Source organism: Empidonax traillii, unplaced genomic scaffold (assembly GCF_003031625.1).
Source record: "Empidonax traillii isolate 1590-97213 ecotype Southwest subspecies unplaced genomic scaffold, ASM303162v1 scaffold475:size860808, whole genome shotgun sequence".
Classification (NCBI taxonomy): domain Eukaryota; kingdom Metazoa; phylum Chordata; class Aves; order Passeriformes; family Tyrannidae; genus Empidonax; species Empidonax traillii.
In genome coordinates, this window is record NW_020955668.1 from 233502 (window position 1) to 249391 (window position 15890).

The following is a 15890-nucleotide window of genomic DNA, read 5'->3' on the forward strand; positions in this document are numbered from 1 at the left end:
CAGCAGTGTTCAGAAATGTCTTCTTAATAATACAGAGTGGACTTTGTATAAATCAGATACTAGATACAGGGAGATTATAGGGGTAAAAACAGAAAGCACGCCAATGTTTTTTCTGTCAGTTGTTCTTTTGGAGTCCAACAGAAGATTCTTTGGTTAAAGAGAGGCGAGAGATGGATATATTTTGCAGATTCTTTTACTTACTTTAAAAAAGGGAAGACGATTTCCACAAACACTATTTCATGACCAGAATGTTTTTTCAGTTTTACCGTGGAAGAAATAAGTCAAGTGTCAGCCTGTCTGCTCAGAGGAGACAGTTGTCTTTAAGAATTGGTGCTATCTGATATTCAGGATGGTTTCGGGTTACCATTGAGCACAAATTTATTATTTATTACCAAGACTATTAAACCTCAGTGTGTGAGGAACTGTGCTTATAGATGGACATGGAGACAGAAACATTCTGACCTTCTTGTAACGGTAAAGGTCTTCATGCTGCTTAGAAAGGAAAAGAGGAGGAGAGTGGATGCTGAAACTCTCCCTCTGCTGGAATCATGCAGGTACATGGTTTGTCCATCTGTTCCCAAACTGTTGGCCTTGATGTTCAAAACTAAGTCATTACATCTCTACACTGTAAGATTGATTGTGTGTGTTTTTAATAGTATAGCCAGATGAGTGGTGTTGAAGCCTGTGTGTTATTTTCAAGGTTAACATCACAGTCATAAGACTGGGACTTCTAAATGATAAATTTCTTGTAGGATCTTCTTGAAAGCTTTGAATGATGGAAACATTTAAAAATTGTGGCAGTGATAAAGTGGGAATCGTTGGCAATAGGTGGCATCGTGGAATCAAACCAGCAAAGCTGATAAGCCACTCTCAGCTTTCCACAGTGCATCCGAACGCGCTGGGAGTTGATGCAGGGCAGGCAAGGCTCTCAGCTGTTGAGAGTGCTGGGTAAGAACCTGTGCAGTGCTTTCCTCTGATGCTTGGGTGTGCACCAGTTCAAAAGCACAAATGAAAAATCAAACCCACCCTATTGCCAGTTTTGTCCAAATCCTTGGCTAGTTTTTTTCTTCCCAGGAGTAATTGTGCCTGTGTGCGACTACAATGAACCTATTGATCACTTCTCAGTATATTGCAGTATATTTCTTGTGTAGTGGAACTTAATGGGGTGACACCCGTGGATTTGTGTGTGAAGCTGCAGTCCTGCAGACTCTCTGGTGTTTAATAAAGATTGACTTGTGCATTGTTTGATTTTTCTGCTGGTGTCACCAACAATATGTCCTTTCTCTAGTTGTTGACTTTTTAAAAGAAAAAATAATAACTGGAAACCTGGTATCTGGAGGCTTGCAAGTCTGATTGGTATAGACAACATGAATCCAAGAGTTATTAGGAGAGACTAGAAAAGCTTATTTTCATAGGAAAACTCTATACAGAGATTTTTAGCACCCTTCCTTCCTGACAGCACCATTCATCTAGAGTTTCCTAAATAGTTGAGTGATTAATTATATAATATAAATAAAATTATTTTAAAATTGTTTTTCATGTCAGTATTTTACAAATATACTGCAACTGTGCGGTTTTTGGAAATGAGTGAGCCTTGAGAAGTTTTTGTCTAGCTGGAAGCAGCTCATAATAGCAGAAGGTTTCCGTAATTCCAGATATGAGTATCTGCAGTGTGCAGCTCACATCAGAAACTGTCAACACAATTTCTTCAGATATCTCTCTAATCCAATTCTCTTTGTGTTTTGCAGATCAATAGAAATATGCATTTCCATAATATCACCTTTGAACTAATGAAGTGGAAGTACAGATGAAAACAGTCTGGAGGAAGCTCGAAGTACAATACAGTTTCATTCAGTTTCCTAATTCTGAGGTAAGGTTAACACATGCAAAATTTTATTTCAAGTATTTCAGGGATAAAAAGCACATGATAAGCACCCACCATATCTTTCTAATAAAAAAATTCTAAGCCATGTTTTTGTATGCTAGTGGCAGTCTTTAATACCACATTGAAACAGCTGTTTGATCTGATCTCTGTCCACATTTCAGTTATGGATGAAGACAAATCAGCATCAACTGCGGAGACATCTGTTGTACAAAGACACGTTGGAAAAAAAATTACAGACAAATTTTATTTGGTGCAGTCTGTCTGGTCATCAATGTTACTAAAACTTAATTGACTATTAGTTTATTTTAGTTTATTATTTTCCTGATATGACTGGGCAGAAGCTTTACAGTGTCAAGGGGCAGGGCATGAGCATATGCAGTTGGGTTGGAAACTCTGGACACAATTTTAAAAAGGGAAACACAAAACACACACCCCCAACCACCTTCACAAGTTACTTTTTTTGCCTTCTGGTCCACTGTCCTTTTAAAGAGTAGTAGTATTGGCAACAGATGAAGGACAAGGGTTGTTTTATGCTTTCCCCTGTACGTAAATAGCTGATCTGGCAAAAAAATAAAGTGGCAACCCCACCCCCAGCATGGAATCTCCCTATCTTGACGTAGTTTGTTTTCTTTTTACTAAGGATTATGGGCTTGTAAGTCAACAAACACACAAATGGCAAAGAGAAGGACCTTATCAGAACCAAATAAAAGCCAGTCCTCTTGCTAATCATTTCTGCTCCTATGTACTGCCTCTTGTTTTCATACCTTTTATACTTGAATTTCAGTAGCAAGGGGGCAAAGACAAAAGACAAAAAAATAAAATCATCAAGGCCAAAAGAGGAAAATGCTATAAATACCAGATGTGAAGAGAGCACATCATCCCAGGTGTTAATCAGACACTTTATGTGCTTCCTGAATGAGAGATCAGCAGTATAGTATTTCATAGCCTGGCCTGCTTTCAGGAATATCTTTAAGCCCATTTATGACTTTGGACACCCTCAAAAACCAGTGAAAGTGAGTGATTTAGTTTTAAATACGTGTTATATACAAAAGGTGTCTTGTTTGCATCTAAAACTGTACCTTGATAATTTATTTGTTAGTTCCTCCTTGGTTTACAGAGAGAAATAAGGATTAAATCTCTTTGCTTGTCTTATCCATGTAAGGGTTTGATGAAGGGTATCATCTGTCTCTCTGATAGTTCTCAAGATGGTTTATTTTATCCTTCTTCAATATGGAATCTCTGGAATACAGCCCTTTACTGTACTTTTGCTAATTCTACTCTGGTTTTTTTTGAGACAGTGTAAAATGTTCTTACATCTTAATTAGTAGTGTAAATAGGTCTGTCTTTCAGGTGCACCTGTGAGTTTGTGCAAGCAATTCTAGTGCAATGCAACTGGAGAAATTCAGACTGGTATGTTATACCTGATCAGTAGGGCTGTGTATGCTTAATTCCCTTCTGGAACTGGTGTCCTGTGTAGTGTTGTCGCTTTATTTAATATAAAGGTTTTGGTTGTATGATTCCTTGTTTTCTTTGGGATGTTGAAAACTGGACTTGGATGACTTCCCACCACCACCCAATAAAATGTAAAATACTCCCTTAGTTTGACTTGCCTGCAGCAAGGTGTGAATTAGAAGAGATTAAAGACCTCTGATGTACAACTGCTGAACCAATAACATTAGTTGATGGTGTAGGAGTAACTTCCTACATTTCAGCTTCTGGTGTCCACAGAGTTGTCATCTTTGTCTCCTCCCCAGCCAGCAGTGGTAGAACCATCTTTTCTCATTGATGGAGCTTGTTCATTCAGCAGCCAGGAACATGTGCCAGGTGTTTCAGGATGAAGGGTGCCAGTGACAAAATGGTGTTCCTGCAATGATTTTCTTATTAATCATCAAGACTGCCCAAGATCATCTCTGTTCAGTTAGGAAACAATTATTGTGTAAGGTTGAGTTAGCTGCTATTGAATTTCCTTGGTGGCAAACCATTTGCTAGGAGTTAATTCCATAACAAACAGGATGAGCCACTTCAGACTCAAACCACTAATGGGAAATGCAGGTCAGTGGGCTCAAAGCATTTTCCAGGAGTGGAGTAACCAGAAGTCCATGTCATGTTGTGAATCATCTGATCAAAACAGGAAGTGCCAGTGGTTCCACTCTGGAGCTGCTCTGTTCTGCAGTGTGCTGTCACACATTTTGCTGACATGTTGGTGTCCTCCTAACAGACCTTCCTTAATTCCATTTACCCTGACTTATCCCAGCTTGTTCCAGTCGTGTGACCATCTTGATCTCAGACTGCATAAACCTTCCCTACTGCCAGGCCAAGACTGGTCAGGCTCAGGAAGGTCAGATTAAGCTGTCTAAGAATCCCTTCATTTTTGTGTTGGCTCCGTTTGCCTCAGGAACTCCCGTTGAAAGTGTAATGGGCAACAAATTTCAAAGAAATCTAGAAAGAATGTGTAGTAAGAGGAGGTTAAATTTTGTATCTTATTTCCCTGTCTGAGGATGGGAATTTTATGGGGTAGGACAGAGAACTAATTTAAGATCTTACGGTAAGAAAAGTATACAGGGAATGCATTCACAGTACAGTCGAAGATGTTTGTATTAATAGGAATGTATTTTGCAACCAGATTTTTGTAACATGAATGTGTAATTAGAAACATGCAAGATTTCCTTTTTTACTTATTCTTTCTAATTTACTGTTTAGGTTAAGAATGGTAAAATGTGTTTTTCTACTGCACATTAATACATGGATTATTATTGTTTTCTTTCCTTTGTTTTCCCTCTTCTTTCCCCCCCCTTTTTTTTCCCTTGACATAAAACTCAGCAGGTAAATGTTCCTTTTTAATGGTTCTGTTTTGAAACAGTTTTAAGTAGTCGGTTATGGTGTAGGTTTCTCTGAGCTAGGTTTAAAAGTCGAGTGCCCTTCTCCAGAGGCTCCAAGGTTGTGATGTTAGATGAAGTTTCATGAAATGTAAGGTGAAGTGTTTGTAAAGTGTTGTAGTTAATACAAAATTTCATTAAAATCAGTCTAGAGGTCCAGTTAAAATGTATTTTAAAATAATAAACAGCTGCTTGTGAACTTGCCAAAATCTAAGATTGATTTAGATAAAGAGTTCTTTTTATAATATCCTTAATGTTTATAAGAGCATTAGAAGTAATAGAAACCTGCTAATTTTCTCATTTCTAAACCAGATATGTACTGTCCTTGGAAAGAATTAACTGTGCACCATAGCCAAGTCTGGATAAAGAAGGAATACTTTTGTCATGTCCTTAAAATGTGTACGTTTGGGGTTTACAGCACAGTACAGGAATTGCAGGGTCTTGAGTAATAATTTGAATCTGTTACAACTAAAATATTAAGTTCTGTCACTTTGCTCAGGTACCTATAATGAAGAGTAATTGGGAAGTAAATTGTAATTAACTGGTTAGTCATATGACAGTTAATTTAAGTATTTTGCCACTTCTGGAAAAAAAGAGAAATCTGTTAAAACACAGAATGCAAGATAACTTTTAACAGCACAGGTTAATATAAAAGAAGGGGTTTTTTTTCTTCCATCTGCTTTGTCACTGACTTGATGTGATAATAGCAGTAGTTATTTCTATAACATAATCCAGATATTAAAATGGTGTGCTTTATATGTATAGGGAAGAACAGATGTAAAGCACTGGGTCAGCTGCTGTGTGCAAGTGCACAAAGTCTCAGGTGTGTGCACCATGCCTTAGGCTGGTAGTAAGTTTGCTGGTTATAGTTAGAACTAGGCAGAAGTTGCTTAGAAAATCAGTAAGCAGAGTAAGAATATGCTGATTGCACAGTGGAATGGCTTGAAAAAGAAACAAAAATGACAGGTGAGGCAGCTGTATGCCAAAAAATAGTAACACTTGAGTTATGTTTACTAATAAAACTGAAGAACAAGGTGTTGTTTAACATCTGTTAAAAAAAATAATCTGGATGTGGATGATCAAATACACAAGTTGCATGGGAAAAAAATATGCCTTTTCCTGTGTTACATATACATAACTTTTGAAGAAAACAGAAGTCTCATAGTCATGATTTTTAATCTGAATTTCCTAGAAGCTGTTGCTTGCTCAGGGTAGTGAGGAGGTTTTTCTGCCAATGTTTTGATATAGACAGGGCATCTCGTGCTCAGATTTTATATGTTTGCAGTTAGATACAGAAAATTTGAATCTGTTAAAGTGATGCTAGAGGGCCAGTAGTCCCACTGTTAGGAGAATTTCCATTGTGAAGATCTGCAGAAGGGTTCTCAAATGGCTACATCTGACCATGCTTCAAACACTTTTTGTTGTTCTAAGATCTGAAATTCCTGTTCTCATTCAAACATGTTTCTTCAAGCTGCTGGTGTTTAAAAAATAATTGTTTCAATTGTCAGATAAAGCATATGAAATATTTTACAGAAACAGTCCAGTCCTAGGCTTTCAATGGAATGAAAGTAAAATTATCAAGGAGTCTGCCTGTGCAGAGGAGGTCTTTGAGATGGCAGTGTATGAGAAGAGGGTATTTATACAGGTGTCTTGGAATTCTGTGCACTTTGAATTGTTCTAGAACTTGAAAAATCTACACTTGCAATCTTCTCAGTTTCCCCTTCCCTCAGTAAATTTGTTGTTTGGTGATATTACCAATCTATGAATTAATAAGACTTTTTTAATGGAGAGGGAGGAAAAAAGTTTGTTTCGTTGGTCTTTAAAAATGGCATCAACAGTTCTGGGGTTTCTTCATTGTCTCTCTACACCAGTAGATGGTACCTTTCCCTCTTCCCTGCCTGTTACTCAGCCAGAGCCTGAGAAATGTGGGAATCCTTATGTGGGCATACAGTGGGAAAGAGAGTGTATTGTCACCAGTCCTCTGACTGAAAACAAAAGATCTTTTGCAAGTCTTGAACCAGCAACTGTGGCTACTCTTGCTGTTGTTTGTCAGTTGGGTGGATTCAGAATCCAGTATGAAAAGGTTTTCACCTGCCCTGGTGTGGGCTCCTCCATGGGCTGCACGTGGATCCCTGCATCCCTGTGGGCCTCTGTGGGCTGCAGGGGCACGGCTTCCCCACCATGGGCTGCTCCACCATGGGGTGCAGGGGAACCTCAGCTCTGGTGCCTGGAGCACCTCCTGCCCCTCCTTCTTCACCAACCTTGGTGTCTCTATAGTTGTTCTTGCATGTTCTCACTCCTCTCTTCCCTGCCTGCACAATAACTTTTTTCTTCCTTAAGTCTGTTATCTCAGAGGTATTACTGTCATTCCTGGTTGGCCCAGCCTTGGCCAGCAGTAGGTCCATCTTGGAACCAGCTGGCACTGGCTATAGAGGACATGGGGGGAGCTTCTGGCAGCTTCTCACAGAACCCACTCCTGCTACCAAAACCTGACCACCCAAACCCAATGTATTACTGCAGTATTTCATCTGCTGGCTTTGTTTTAGTACAGTTCCTAAGTCAACTGTGTGGAAAATCTCAAAAAAAGAAGAGGAATGGACAGTACTCAGGATGTGATAAAGGCTTGGTATTACAAGATACTATACACCATTTGGTAGAGAAGGTTCAATAATGACACCTTTTTTTTTTTTTTTTCCCCTTTCTCTCTGCCAAAAATCATTCTGTATTCTCCTCAACTAGCAAGAAAAATTCCTTCCCGTTATGGAATCTGTGGTTTTCCTGTAACCTCAATTTTTCCTTCACAGACTTAATTTGGATCAGCCTTAATTCCATCCTATTGGAGGTGATTAATGTAAGCTAAAGAATCCTGAAAGAAAGAATGTTTTGATAGTGGAGATGTGGAAGGAATGAATTACTCTTAGGTGGAATAACAACCTTGACAGAAGTAACATAAAAAAAGGCAGAATGAGACAGTTGTAAAAAAGTGATCTTGAATGACTGAGGAATAATTGAATTGTCAAAGCTAACAAAGAGGTGACTTAGGAAACGGATTTTAAGATTTTTAGCTCAAGGAACTGTTTAAACATCAGAAGAGATACCTTCAAGTTCGAGGACAATGGGGAATGGGAGAAATATTTGCCATAAAAATAGTGTTCATGTCATTCCTATAGTAGTGTGTCTGGGCAGTGTTAAGACATACGCCATAAGGATGAAAAAGAAAATTAGGAAATAAAGTGAAATTCATATGAGAAGGGATATATCATATAATCTTCATACTTTCTTAGTTTCTTTAGTTCTTACAATATGGAGAGAAAAGCAAAGATTTGAATGGGAAAAAAAAAAGAGGATTTTTTTTAGCTGAATATGAAGTTCATATAATCTAAAAACAAACCAAACAAAACCAAGCTGCTACTCTACATGCTGAAGTTCTGCTGTCATTCTCTCTACTGTGCAACAGGTGTTGAAAAACGTTTTAGTCTGTTTAAAATAACCTTTTTGCACTGAGAGAAGTGGTATAATTGGTTGAATACAAATAACCTCCTAATGAAACTGTTGAAATCTAAATATTTTAATCTCATTGACCAGAAAACTCATGTTTGCTTTTAAATTGTGTGTGAAAAGAAATTAAGAGTATTCCTTTAGCACTTGGGTGCAGGGAAATAGGGGACTATAACTGTTGAGGTAAATATTACCTTTGAACTCTTGTCTACTTATTGAAAGATCACTGTGCTTGGATTTAGAAATGTCTTTGAAGCTATATTTGATGAAAGTACATTGTTTAAACTTGAGGAGTAGTTTGTGTGCATGTGCATGCCATGTTGTCTCCGTAGTTATTTCACCCAGCAGATCTTACAGTGCACTGAGAGTTTAACTTGGGTTTGCATTAAAATTGGTTCTCATTTCAGCAAAACCTGCAGAATACTAACAGGGTAGGACAGTACTCAGACATGTACATCTTGAGTCCTGGAAATATTTTCCAGAGCAATAATACTTTCTTACATATTTCGTATTGAAAATTAAATATTGCAGGTACAGAGACTGAACGCAGCATAGAATTAATTTTGTATTTGTGTTGTGGAAGCACTTTCTTAATATAGCAGTCTAATTCAATATCTGCAGTATCTGTGAGATAACTCTGTATGGGAGCATGTCATGCTTTACACATAAGCATTTGTTACTCTGAATACTTTGCTGGTTCTGTGTAAGATAATTAATGTTGTAATTACAAGCTATTTGCTCTCAAATGGAATTGGGGGTTTATTATTTTTTCCTTCCTCTCCCCCCTTTTCTTTTCTTGTTTTATTGGGCCTTGAAGCTTTGTTAACCTACTTGTATGTATGAGGCTTCTCCTTGTAAGCCCTGGGAGTTCCTGGTGAGACAGCCTGTGAGGTTAATTCCCCCAGCTGTCCACCTTGCTCTTTTCCTGGAGGTCAGTGCCTCTGTGGCAGTATCAGCAAGTGGCAGCTCATGAGCCACAGCTGTTCAGAGCCCAGCATATTAATTTAAACTGCCACTGATTCTAGTTTAGGCTGTTCTGGACTTGGCACTGACAGTACTCGCTCACTTCTTTTGCTCTTGCTGTGGAGGTGGGAACGTCCTCGTGTTTTGTGCCTGAAGCTTGTAATCTCATAAAAATGTCCCAACATGAGTTTCTAGAGTGAATGTCAAGGCTTGCAGGTGACAGAGGAGCCACCGTTCATTAAAATGTGAAAGAATAAGAGAGGTTGAAATTTTACATTGTAAGGGCAGTACAACAAACGTGAAGAACAAACTTAAATGTAATTTGCATTCACCTTTATCTAAAATTTTGTTTCTGTAGTATGAACTCTTTAAAAAATCATTTTCTCCTGCCACATCAGTGTTTTAGGGGAGTGTAAAGGAGAAACATCTACTATTCTGTTTATTTATCCTATCCAGCTATTAAAATGCCTCCTTGGAAGACTGCTGGAGACCACTCTTTTGAGAATATCTGTGTGTTTATGGGAACAGCTGGACAGGGAGTTTCTCCTCTCAGCAGAGTACAGTGCTTCTGTGGGCATGGCAGGCAGGTGAGGAAAATGAGGATTAAGGCTTACCTTGCCAAGCAGCATTTTGTATCAGCAAATCATCACGATGTTGAACTCGCCATTCTTGTCTCTGCTGTTTGTGTTGAGCAAATACTGCTAAAAGAAAGCTTGTCACTTGCCTGTTGCAATGGGGAGTGCTGGATTTGATGATTTAAAAATTATGTGGCTTGCTTATGAAGCAGTATTTGCAAGTGTGTTTTTATCTTGTTCGTGAAGTGATGTGTGAATTAATTTGGACAGCAGTTATCTTCTGGGTAGCAGAACGAAAAAAATATGTCCGTGTTGACAGTTTTAAGCGTTGTGAGGGCAAACAGTTTGCTTCTTGTGAAATGCTCTTCTGTTGGTCTTTTTTAATACTAGATCACATGTCACTTGCTCCAAAAGGGACACCGTAGTCCCTTTGTCAGATACCAGAGGGAAAGGGTTTGCAGATCTGTAAGCAGGCAGCAGTGATTCCCCTGTGTAAGGCATCACCACTTAGTTTGGAGGGGTTGGTTTGTATTTTTGGCTGAGGATTGTCTTCCTAAGGAATGTTTTCTGTCAGTTCTTAATAAATTGTAACTCCATCTTCCATGTGTAAATAAGGAAAAAAAAAAAAAAAAGGAAGGAATTGGAGGTATCCTTTCTGTTACTCCTTCCTAAACTTATTTATTATCAGCTTTGTTTGGAAAGTGTTTCCTTTAGTAACTTTCAGGCCCACAACGTGAGTGTGAGGAGTGAGAGCTCCGTGAATAGCATTATCAGGTTGACTCTTTTGACCTTGGTAATTACTAATCTATGCAATAGGGTATTTCTGAGCCTTGTCAGCCTTGCTTGTTTAGCGTTCTGTTTGTTTTATTGGTTTCTACAAGCCTTGAATAGGAAAAGAGGATTTAAAGAGAAAATCCGAAAAAAAAAAAAAAAAAAAAAAAGAAACCCAACCGCATGTTTATTCTTAAAGGGATGGAGGTCTTCTAGAGGGGAGCTGGCTTGCAGAGGGGGAAGACAGTATTCTTATGCTAATCCGCGCTCTGGATAAGGAGCAAAGCAGCCGTGCAAACAATGGAAGTGGAGCCAGAAAGTCTGCGCTGCAGTCTAGCACGCCTTGAAAAGCATGTCAGGCCGGGCGCCTTGGGCTGCCGGGAGGGGCCGCGGGGGCAGCGCCGCCCGCTCCCTCCGTGCGGCTGGCGGGCCTCCAGCAGGCTTGGAGAGCTCACTACCTACAGATCCAGGGCTGGGGGGGGAGTGAGGGAAACAGGGAGACGAGCAGTTTGCCGTCTTTCTCTCTTTTTGTTATTTTTTTTTTTTCCTCGTGTTAAAAAAAAGCAAACCCCGGATCCCCGTATTGAGTTTGTCTCGGCTCCGTCGCTGCTGTTTTCTTCTTTGTACCGAAATTGAAATTCAAGTGATGCGTCTTTTAAATAGCAAGCACTTTTTTTTTTCCTGAGCGTTCTGCGTGAGAGGTGTAGATTTTAGCAACGTGCCCCTCTCTCTGCTCGGACATTAGCCTGCACTACCCTCCTGTGGGCAAAGTACTGGGATTGGGAAGCGTGTGAGAGCTGGAGCTGCAGGCTGGCCTTAGGACGGCTTTCTGTTCCTCCCTCCTTCTCTTGCAGGGGAAACCAATGACAGGGACATAGCGGAACAACCATGGGTTTGTCTGCCGTGCTTTGTTATTGATTAAAGCCAGTGACAAAAAGACAGGCTGTTTTCCTTAGGCATCATGAAATGAAAAATACGCTCTTCAACCACCAAACAAAAACCCAGTTTCTGGAGATGTCTTCATGAGTTCCTGAATTTGCATAATCACCTTTGCTTTGGAGACAAAAAGTAGTTGTTAATTTCTGCTTTCTAGATTGGGCAGAGGTTGTAGGTGTAACAAAAATAAGCCAGGATCATGGGATCTAAGTATAATAAACACCCTGTCAATTCTTTGGTCTGGGGATTTTTTTTGACATAGGATAATGAAAAACTGTCCTTAAATTATGGAAAAATTACTGTAAGGTTGTGAAAACATTCATTAATCGTCTTTATAGTGCTGAAAGGGATGTTGCACTTTGGAAACCCTTTCTATTAAAGCACTTTTACTTTTGAAGGCACTGGCACTGATTTTAGGGTCCATTGTTCACATCTAAAGAAGTGAGCAAATGTATACCCGGGATTGAGGCCCAGCTTTTCCCTTTCCTCAGCTTAGGTATATTGTTTGTATAAGATTATTGTAACCCAGAGCCAAAATGTGTGATAAGTTTTGTAGGCACTATAGTATGAACATAATATTTTTAGTAGTAACATGGAACATTTCTGAAAGTTTTGATGAGTTATCCTCCTGTTGCTTATGTTTGGTGAGTAAAAGGCACTCTATAAGTATGTTTTTGTAAATGAAATTTAAAAGGTTTCAGTTATGATTCCCTGTTTATATTTGTTAAATTTAGAGATGGAATGCATTACGTGTGGAGACTTTTCACCTTGTTCCATTAACTAGTATGCCAGTAAGGAAATGACAAAAATTATAAATAGATAATAAAAACATTTAAGCATGATAGCTTCTGGATGGAAAGCAGGTGTTGATGTCATTTATGATAGAAAGAGCATAGGTGTCCATTTTCCAATTGTCTAAAGGGCAGAAGCTCTCGGACAGCTATTCAGCGAAGTGATGAAAAAGGGGAAATGGGTCAAGATGAATAAAAATTGTGTAGCGAAATCTTCTTTGAATATTCTCAAACAAGAGGATGTGTCATGTTTGTAACACACAAGGATATGTCTGAATACCTGATGGAATGGCACTGGGAAAACAATTTTGCTGATTTTCATTACAGTTAATTTAATGGCAGAAACTTTGTAGCAGTTAGTTAATTGGAATTCCAGAGTAACACTAAGATGGGCATTCAGGAGTCCAATGAGTGGCGTCCCCAATTACCTAATTGTGCTGGGCATGGTAGAAAGCAGCTCGGCTTTAATTTCTTCATGGTTAACAACTTTGTTTATGAAACAGATATATCATAATTCAGTACTTTGGGTTCTAAATTCTGCTGTAATGCACGCACATTTGATATTTGCAAGCAATGTGAAATCTTTCTTTCAGAAGACTTCTGTGTGACTATTCAAGGTGGATTTTGGTGACTTTTCCCACTGGCCAGAAAAAGTCCTTTTGTAGCACTGTGAACTGCCTTGCTGCAGAAAACAGTTGTTAAGGACTAGTGTTTTTTAAAGTGAGCAAATATGTTGCAATAGATGTGTTCTAAACACATGGTTATAAATGTCCTACAAAGAGAACTAAGATACAGTTTTTTATTTCAGACTTTCGAGAAGTTATGTAATACACAAATGTGCTTTGTTTAACATTTCAGACTTCATTGCAGCTTGTAGAGGGAGAAAAAATGTTGATACAATTTACACAATCTCTTGGCTTTTAAATGTATGCAATTGAGAATAGTTTTAAGTAATTCTAATACAATCCATAGTTGAATGGAATTATTTCTGTGAGCTTGAACAGATTAGTGCCTAAACAAACAGGGCCTTATTTGAAGTTGGCTTTTTTGATGGCCACGTAGCCAACTAACTTGCAATAGCCAGCAGACTTCTCCATCAGCTGAAGAATTTCTTGACAGATTTTGGTGGTGGATTTACCCTGTTGTTTTTAATTTAACGTATTTGACAGCACTTAAGTGTAGGTAGTTTGAGTGTTTCAGTATGACAGTTTTCTACAATTTGTGTAGGCATGCCCTGCAATATAATAATTGAAACACATTTAAAAAGTAAGCTTGCACAAGTATTTGACAGAATGACACAGTACAGAATATGAAACTTTCTTCTTGATGTGGACTTGGTTAAATTTCACTGACTTTGGATAAACTAAAGGTAACTAAGTTCTTTTTGTATTATGAGTAACAAAATGAAGTTGTGAGAGCTCTCCCAGATCAGAGTCTGCTCCCAGCCTGTTACCTGCAGTTACATGAGATGGTGGCCTTTGTAAGCTAAAGACTCATTAGTTTTTTGGACTCTATTTAGTTTGGAAATGTGCCCTAGAACCTTCTAACCATTGGTTAGAAATTGTCTTCTAATTTCTGATCTAAATAAATTTTAATGGCTAATCCATACCTAGTTGTTGTTGAACAAGTAATTTTCTTCAGGTGAAATAGTTGTCTGTCTTTCCTTGTGATAATTCCTGCCATATTTTCAAAGTGTAATCATTTTCCCACCAACTTTAGCTATCATATTATTTTCTTTTCTTTTTGTCTCCTGTAGTAGGTTGACCCTGGCTGGATGCCAGGTACTGACTAAAGCTACTCTCTCACTCACTCCCCTCTGCCCTCTGCAGCTGGACTGAGGGGAGAAAATATAGCAAAGGGTCTGTGAGTTGAGATAAGGACCAGGAGAGATCACTCACTGATTACAGGCAAAACAGACTTGAAGTGGGGATATTAATTAAATTTATTGCTAACAGAATCAGAGCAGGGGAATGAGAAGTAAAATAAATCTTTAAAACACTTTTCCCCCACCCCTCCTTCCTTCCCAAGTTCTGCCTCCATCCGCTCCAGCATTGCAGAGAGACAGGAATGGGGATTACAGTCAGTTCAGCATGGGCTCCTCTCCCCACATGTCAGGAGGTCCCTGCTGGAGCAGGGTCACTGCCTCCTTCGGGCATCCACCTGCTCCGCTGTGGGTCCTCCATGGGCTGCAGGGATGTCTTCACCGTGATGTGCCTCCCTGGCACAGCTGCCTCTCCATGGGCTGCACTGCAGGGGATCCTCAGCTACAGCACCTGCAGCACCTCCTGCCCCTCCTTCTGCACTGACCGTGGTGTCTGCAGAGTTGTTTGCGTGTTCTCACTCCTCTTTTCTCCAGCTGCAATTTTCATCTGCGCAACAACTTTTTTCTCTTTTTTAAGCATGTTATCCCAGAGTCATTCCTGATGGGCTCGGCCTTGGCCAGTGGCGGCTCCACCCTGGACCCATCTGGTATTGACTGGACATGGGGGAAGGAAACTTCCAGCAGCTTCTCACAGAGGACACCCCTGTAGCCCCCCCACTACCAAAACCTGGACATGTAAACTCAACACATCTCCAAATGTCTTTCTTTCCTGTTCTTGAGATAGTAAGGATCAGTCCTTATATGTTGAATTTATCAGTCATATTGTTTCTGTGCTATTCATGCCCTACTGTTTCCCCCAGGAAATACTAGAGTAGTATTTGTGTCTTTCTGCCAGGAACATCACATGGATGTGTTTGATGTTCTGTAATCAGTTAGTGTCCTTGAGTCCTTGGACATAGCTGGCTCCTATCCATGAGCTTCTAGTCTATGTGAAGAGGAAATTCTCGAGAGTTCCCAATATGTATTGCTTTCCCAATTTTATGCTGTTGTATTTCATTCCATTCCTGTTACTTTGGCTCTTCATGTGATCCCAATCTTCTTGAATAAAAGCAACACTCACCTGAACTGACAATCTGTTTGTCAGCAAAGTTTATTGAAATTTTGCTTTTTGTGCCTCATTCATTAATGAAAAGGATGAGTATTCTTCACTCAAGCTGAGTCAAGAATCAAGGTCCTTGAATGTCATCTGAACTAGACCACTAATCTCTGTTCTTGAAAATACTTGTCTGCCCTGTAGTGAATTCTTTACTGTTCTTACAATCCCTCTTTCCTTCATCCAAAGCAGTAATTTTCTTTGTGGCAGCGTATCAGGTTTTTTATAATCTAACAGGAAAATTGTTGTGCACTGGCTTAGACTGACAGTCCAGTTTATCTCTGGCATTCTGTTCCAACTCAAAGTTCTGTTCAAAACTATACTTGTGATTGAGGTAATGTGCTTACATCTACCTGAGACACTTCTTGCCCCAGTTACTCATAGGAGAAACATTTAATATGTTTTAGTTTTGTTTTGGCAAATACATTAACTTGGTATTATATGTACTGCTGCAAACGTTTTGAAATATCTTGTCTGTTGAAGTGGATTATATGTTCCAATTACTGTGCAGTCCAAGATTGACATTTTTTCATCTATTCCCCTTTTACAATACTGCCTTTGTTGTTGCATTCAGCAATATCATTCTTTATTGAAATTTGGAGCAGCACAGCTCATTTGGT

General features: G+C 39.2%; 1 protein-coding gene across 1 annotated transcript in view; it reads left to right on the forward strand.

The window, feature by feature from the left end:
• Nucleotides 1-15890, forward strand: part of BMPR1A (bone morphogenetic protein receptor type 1A) — a 77266-nt gene that overhangs the window by 34888 nt on the left and 26488 nt on the right. The window contains exon 2 of the mRNA XM_027895962.1: nt 1749-1870. The gene's annotated coding sequence lies outside the window, so the exon portion shown is untranslated. The remainder of the gene's footprint in view (nt 1-1748; nt 1871-15890) is intronic.